The 7,321-nt window shown below is 36.6% G+C and overlaps 1 long non-coding RNA gene across 1 annotated transcript; it reads left to right on the plus strand.

The window, feature by feature from the left end:
- The first annotated feature begins 641 nt into the window (after window positions 1-641).
- On the plus strand, window positions 642-5,253 carry LOC128317302 (uncharacterized). Its single transcript, XR_008300814.1, has 3 exons — window positions 642-721; window positions 4,888-4,959; window positions 5,097-5,253. It is a non-coding gene; the product is annotated as an uncharacterized LOC128317302 (long non-coding RNA).
- Window positions 5,254-7,321: the final 2,068 nt, after the last annotated feature.

Raw genomic sequence — 7,321 nt, forward strand, 5'->3', positions numbered from 1 at the left:
TGAGCCTTTACCATACAGAATTTTGTGTATATCGCAAATTGTGTACCTTTTGCATCCCACGTCCTCAAATCTTTGTAAAATGGAGAGAGCATTGAAACAATTAAATGAAATTGGTCAGCTTACTTTCATTTTAATTTCACAAATAATTGCAGTTGTACGAAATATCAGAAGACGAATGGAACAGTTGCTGTCTGATAGGGCTCCAAGTAACTTAAGCTCTTATGCGACGAAGGTAGTGGTGAAGAGACACACAGACAGTCTCTGGCTGCACCCATCGCAGGTTGCCACCGACCACCGGTTCTGACCCGAAAGCGGATTGCCACCCCCTGTTCAAGCTGGCAACCTGCGCCGAGTACATAGTGGTGGCACTTTTTTGCGTGAATGCCATTTTTCTCACCAAAACTGTTTCCAATCAATTTTTTTCTCTACATTTAAAGTATAGAATAGAATTTATTTAAATAGAATTTATGCGCTGAAGTTAAACGCAAAAAGATGCCGACAGTTTGTGTTTCCATCCCATCAGCTATATCAGTAAACATTTCAATGCGCAAAACCTTTCACCCCAAAAAAAAAAAAAAAAAAAAAAAAAAAAAAAAAAAAACATTTATACCAGGTACGCAACGCAAAATACTGAATCTCCAAATGTCTGTCTTGCGCGAAAACCGTTACAAACTTTTAAGCGCGAGCAGTGGGACTGAGTGGAGCGGCGCGACTATCTGAGGTAAGACAACATAACCTATCAAAATAACTATGACCTTTTTGAAAAGCTATGAAAATAACATTAAATAACGGTTACCACACCTCAAGACCTTTTTCAGATGTTTTATTTCAAGACATTTGAAATAGAGAGAGAGAGAGAGAGAGAGAGAGATTAAGCATGTGTGGGTCTGTGTGTCTGTGTAACTCAGCAGTATTCGGCAGCAGCGTCTCTACTAATAACGAAGCTGTAAGTTTAACCCTAATAAATTGTAATTCTCTATATACAAACTGTAACGAGAATGAATACAGAGGTGATTCACTGGAAAATCCAAGATGTTGGTTGACTGCAAACTGTTTGCAGGAGTTCATCTTTACATGTCATGGTTGATTTCACAGAAATGCCCACTCCCTTTAACTGTCCCCTATGATGCAAACAGACTTTTTCTAATTAAGCAGATTCGACATATTGGCCTTAATCACCTGACACCTGACATGACTTTGAAGAAGAGTTTCCTAGCTCCGATGTGGTGGACATCTGCAGAGAGTCTAGAACAGAAAATTTACTGCAAAATCTCAAGCACAATCTTTGTTCATTTTAAAATTAAGAGCGAAGCACTGTATTACCGCCACAGTTCATTTCAGTATCGTGGCGAACCTGCAAGTCATCTTTCAGGAGTTTACCACTCATTATACTGACATGCTGAGATTTCAACTTCAGCAACAACAAATTGACACTGATGACAATGATGATTTATCTGAACTACTTAATCAGCAAAATGTTGTTTGATGAATGCCACAGACAGATCAGTAGTGAATGGTTGCTTGAACTCTATTGTGAAAATGAACTTGAATATGTTTCACCAGTGCAAATTCCACTGGATCAAACAGAACAACTTGGTGCACATTTCCAGTATATACCTCTTAAGGCTCTGCTGAGTAAGACTGCTCCTAATGACGATGTGTGGGCAATGCTTAACCAAGAGGAAACACCCAAACCTCAGGATGTTATGGCGGGCTACAATGAAGAAAACCAGTTCAAACGTAGTCATCTTTCTTCCTTATCTCTATGTCTACATTTCTACATTGATGAATTTGAAATTGTTAAGCTTTTAGGCCTAAAAAGAAGAAACATAAACTGACAGCTGTGTATTTAAAACTCGGAAACATTGATAGGAAATACACATCAAAACATGAGAATATTTACCTTTAATCTTCTTTAATCAGACATCGGTTTATTGAAGAAGATCTTTCCAACTACAACATTCTGCTGCAGCCTTTGATTGAAGAAGTGAGGTGTCTTGAGACTGAGGAAGTGACTCTGCCATGTAGTGGGGAAAGTAGAAGATACTATGGCACAATACTCACCACATCAGCCAACAATCTTTCAGCTCACTCTTTGATTTGGTTCAAAATAAATCTTTCACATTGCATGACCACAAAAGAAGACATCACTACCAAATTCAAGGAAGAGGACTTTACTCTGAGAGGCAGTGCTAACTACAAATACCACCTGCAGGCTGTCTGTGAAAATCCTGATTATGAGTCTGTTTATGGTGTCCAGAGAGAGTGCAGTTTTTAATCTCTTACCTATGGTCCTACATTGATAACTCACTTGTTTGCACCTGATGTGATGCATGAGTCATCCCTAATGATCTGAGGTGGATTCTTTATCAGCTTATCCAGGATAAACACTTCACCCTAGCTCAAATGAACTTTGAAATTGCACATTTTCCATATTCTGTAAATCACAAAACGTCTAAGCCACAAATCTTGCCTGAGAGAATGTTGCGAAGTAGAGCCCAACTCACTAGTAAAGCTTCAGAAACCTGGACACTGTTTTGACTGCTACTTCAGATGGTCGGATCTTATGTCCTTCCAACCAAGTATTGGAACTGCTACATTTTACTGCAATAAATGGTAGATGTGATCATGGCCCCAGTGGTTAGAAGATCATGGAAGATTAAGGAGAAAATTTGACAGCATTTCATGAAATCTTCGCTGATGGTCTCATTCCAAAAAATGCATTTTTAGTGCACTATCCTTATGCTGAAGCATACTTATGCTGAAGTATGGTCCATTGGTCCATTACTTCATTTGCACTTAAAGGCAAAGCACCAGTATTTCAAGAAAGTGTCCACTGTTGTTTGCATCTTTAAGAACATTGCCAAACCACTTAATAGAAGGCATCACTTGAGACAGTGCGGGGAACAAACTCAGAAGAAAAGCATTGGATATGAAGTGTGCCATGCCTCAGGATCTTTTGTTGTCCTATCAAACACCCTGCCTTCTTTAGTTTTGGCCACATTGGAATCACAGTTTGGCAAAACTCTGACAAAAGAAGTCTTACCAAAAACAAATTCCATTACAGTTAATAATAACTGGTGAATGCAAAGTGACTGACATTGTACACACTGAGTAAATTCCAATATTTCTCAAGATCAGGCAGTATATGGGCACAGTGGTTTGTGGTACATGTTTGGAAAAATACTCGCTCCATTCAAATCTGACAGTCATCTCCATGCATACAAAGTCACTGAAGCATCTTGATGAGCCTTTGAAGTAGGGAAAGAGATAGCTTACCATGGACTGTACATTTATAAAGACTTGGAAGGAAATCTTTTGATCCCCTTGCATTACTAAACAGAATGTGCATGTGCACCAATGTATGTATTCAGAATGCAATTTGGTGGAAATTATAATATTTTACTCCTATTGACTCTTGTCGTCTTAACAGAGAATGAAATCGATGGGGACACTTTAATGAAACTAACTGAAACTATGATAGCTAAAATATACTCTATAATGAAGGATCAAGTTAAATTCATAGAAGAAAACCTAAAGACTGATATGCCCGCCAAGACCACACACACCAATCATGAGTAAGTTTATTACATCTACTCCTTCTGTCCAAAAGTATGTTGACACCACTACTAATTATTATTAAATACTATAATTATTTAATGGGTCGTACTGAAGAGCTCAGTGAATTTAATCTTTCCTCCCATTTATGTATTTGGCCTAAACTTTTATCCAAAGCAAATTCAAGCATGCAAAAACATTTTCTTTTATCAGATCATGCATTCCCCAAGAATCAAACCCATGGCCTTGGCATGGCTAGTGCCATTCCCTACCATTTGTGCTACAGGAACACTAGCATTAAAGCTTTTAAACACTTTTTTTGCATTTGCTTTTAAAAACAGTTTTTAAAACCACTTAAAAACATGGCACTGTCATAGAATATAGAATGTAGGGTGAACAGCAATTTATCAGCTACCAGAATTTCCAGTGACAATACGAAAAAATACTTGATGAGGAGAGCAGAGATTTTTTTCTTTGACAGGATGAAGCAAATGGTGATCAAAATAATTCACTGTTTGATCAAATGTGCACATATACATGGTAACTTCCACAATCCACTAAGTGCATAATTTTAGAGAATGATGGAGAGAAAATTTTTTTTTTTTTTCAGGTATCCAACAAGTGAACAATACAAGAAGGTGTGTTCATATATATATATATATATATTTTATAGTTTTATAGTTTTATAGTCATGGCATGAGATGCTTAAAAACAAATTCAGAAAAGAAAGATCACCCTTGGTTGATGTTGATGAGATAAATGAAATTCGTAGCAGGTTCAACAAAATAAGGAACCAAATGATTTCATCAAGGGTCCAACAGACATGTGGCACTAAAAAAGAAGGCAACCATTGTGCCAAATGAAGTGACACCTTAGTACATACATCTCTACTATTCAAGTGACAGACAACATAAAATATCACTAAGGAAATATTAACACGATATCCAACTCTTAAAGTCCCCTCAATTGTGAGTAGAATTGTGTTCCAAATTATGAAAGCAAATGAATATTTGCAGAAATTATATATCATTTAATACTGTTGTATTGGAGGTCAATAGCTTGTATTTGAGGTCCAAAGCATACTTGACACAGACATTGACAAGAACATTCTAAAAAAATCTGGGCCTGGTGACACAGAAAGTGATTAACGAGTGTCACAGAAGAGAGGTTGGGGTAGATATCTGTACTGAGTTGGATGAAGCAAAATAAACCCATGGTGATTTGGCACACAAAAGTAATAATTCCCTGGTTTGCATGGACAGTAAAGCTACAAATTGCAATTAATAATAACATATTATGCCATGTGCAATTCACCATTTGATATTAAAGGTGGCTGCTGCTGCTGTGCTCCTTCCACTTCTGTTCAAGGAGAGTCCAAGATCTCTTTATGTCATCAATGAGGTAAGTGTACTTGGGTAAATTCATCCATTTAACATTTACATATATAATATTTCATTTTCAACCACTTCTCAAGGTTATGATTTCTTTTAAACATTTGTTTATGGGGTTGTTCTGTGGAACTGTTTCATTGTGTGCAGGTTCCACTTAACAGCAGCAAGAAGGATTAAAGGGATAGTTCCAACAAAAATAAACATTCTGTCATCATTTACTCACCTTCATGTTGTTCCAAACCCATGTGACTTTCTTTTTTTATGTGGAGCACAAAAGAAGATATTTTGAAGAATGTCAATGAAAATGGGGGGTGGGGGGTGTGTGTGTGTGTGTGGGGGGGGGGGTCAGTGTTGTTTTGGACCCCAGTGATTTTCACTGTATAGACAAAAACATTCTTCAAAATATCTTATTTTGTGTTCCACAGAAAAAAGAAAGTAAATGGTAGAATTTTCATTTTGGGGTGAACTAGCCCTTTAATGGGGTCATATACATTTGTTTAGAATTTGTTAAATTTATAATTAATTTTTTTTCACTGAGGTTCACTTGTAATATTAGTAATATTAGTCAAGGATTCTTGCAACCAAAACATTTAGTTTAATTTTAATTTAGTTTTTCATGGCCATTTTCCACCCTACCTCATATCTTTTTTGGGGGCCATCTACAACTCCAGTCTTGCTAATATACTAGTTTGCACTGCCCCAGCTTTCAATAACAGCCTCTTTTCGAAGCCTGTATTACACTGTGACAGGTTCACAAAACAATCATTTTAATGTGGTGCATAAACTTTTAATGTCAGACTGATGTGATCAAGGACCTAAAAAAATAAATTCAGCCACTTGTTTCTAATGCTACAGGTCGCTAGACACAAAATAGGAATTGTTGATGTGTAAATGTGGACAGACATGTGTAAATGTATTCACCCCTATGATGTCAAAAAAAGGGTTAAAAAAAGATTTCCCCCCTTTTTTGCAGCTTAGTTTAGAAAAAATAATCATAAATTTCACTTTAACCACTAAATATTGTTATACCTAGTATAGCGTTATCCTCTCCTTGTTTAGGAACCAAGTACACCCAACCCTGTGCTATATATAAATGGAAGTGCCTTGGATGCAGAGTCTCTTTTAGAAATAATGATGTAAGGGGAGAAGGTCTGTAAAGCAGATGACGTGACCATGTCTCTTAGTTGTTCTAATGGCAATATCCTTCATCTTCAACACTGAATATGCTTCAAAGACGAGAAACCCCTTGACATTGATTGAAAAGTATTTAATGTGCCATAAAACCAAAATGCCATCCATGATGATTAAAATGGCCAGTTTTTTGTTTAACTGAATGTATATGTATATATATGCACGGTGTGGAATGGTTTATCTTGTATTTATCTTGTTATTCTTGTTTTATATTATTTTTTAAATATTAAAAATGTTCAGTTACATTCTGTTAAATGTTGAATGAAATTGATTGTTGTTTTTTTTTCATGAAAGACAATATTCCTTTGTTTTAAGTAAGTCTCTATTTGTTCAGTGGTGTCTTGTGCACAAATTTTATATTTATGTATTAAACATTTGATGAACAATCATGGTGTTATGTCTATGTTGTGAGATTGTGTGTGGGATTAAGATAGTAATGTATAATAATAATAATAATAATAATAATAATAATAATAAATATTGCTGCAAGCAGCGATGACAGGCCCAAGCACTATGGTGCGATCGCCACCCGGTGGGTGTATGAAAATGCATAGTGAAGTGAGCGCTAGAGAGTAACTTGTTTTGTGCTGACGTGTTAGGTTAAGCCCAGGTCTAAGCCTTTATAACAGCTTCCATGTCCAAACATACAGCTAATATTTGGTGAGATAATACATGAACAAGATTAGCCATTAATTAATGGTAGTGAAGTAATGTGTAGTGGGCACATGCACTTAAGGGGGTGCAACATACCCCCATGACCAAACAACAACAGCAATTTGATCCAAATCAGACAATGCACTTAGAAGATAGGAGACTCTTCCTGTTCCCTTTTTTGTCATTATTTCAATCCCTCGCCATGGCCACACCGTTCGAGATACCAAAAATCCATTCGCAATGTAGCGTCTGCAATGTCTTGGCATAATGTTGATCAAGTTTGGTGACAATCGCATGAATCCCCTAGGAGGAGTATTTAAAATAGTGCCTGCAATTTCCAAAAAATCCACATTAAATCCAAAATGACCTACTTCCTTCAAAAATGAACCTTTAAGGTTCCCCCCACAGTTGCAATCTCTAGGAACCAGAAAAGGTTTATTTTTTAACCTTTAAAATCTGTGAGCAGCTGTTTTGGGTCAGATCATAGCTGTTGCCACTGGGCTTGTGAAAAGAATTCAAGGGATTCA

This window comes from Pangasianodon hypophthalmus, chromosome 23, assembly GCF_027358585.1.
Source record: "Pangasianodon hypophthalmus isolate fPanHyp1 chromosome 23, fPanHyp1.pri, whole genome shotgun sequence".
In the NCBI taxonomy this organism is placed as follows: domain Eukaryota; kingdom Metazoa; phylum Chordata; class Actinopteri; order Siluriformes; family Pangasiidae; genus Pangasianodon; species Pangasianodon hypophthalmus.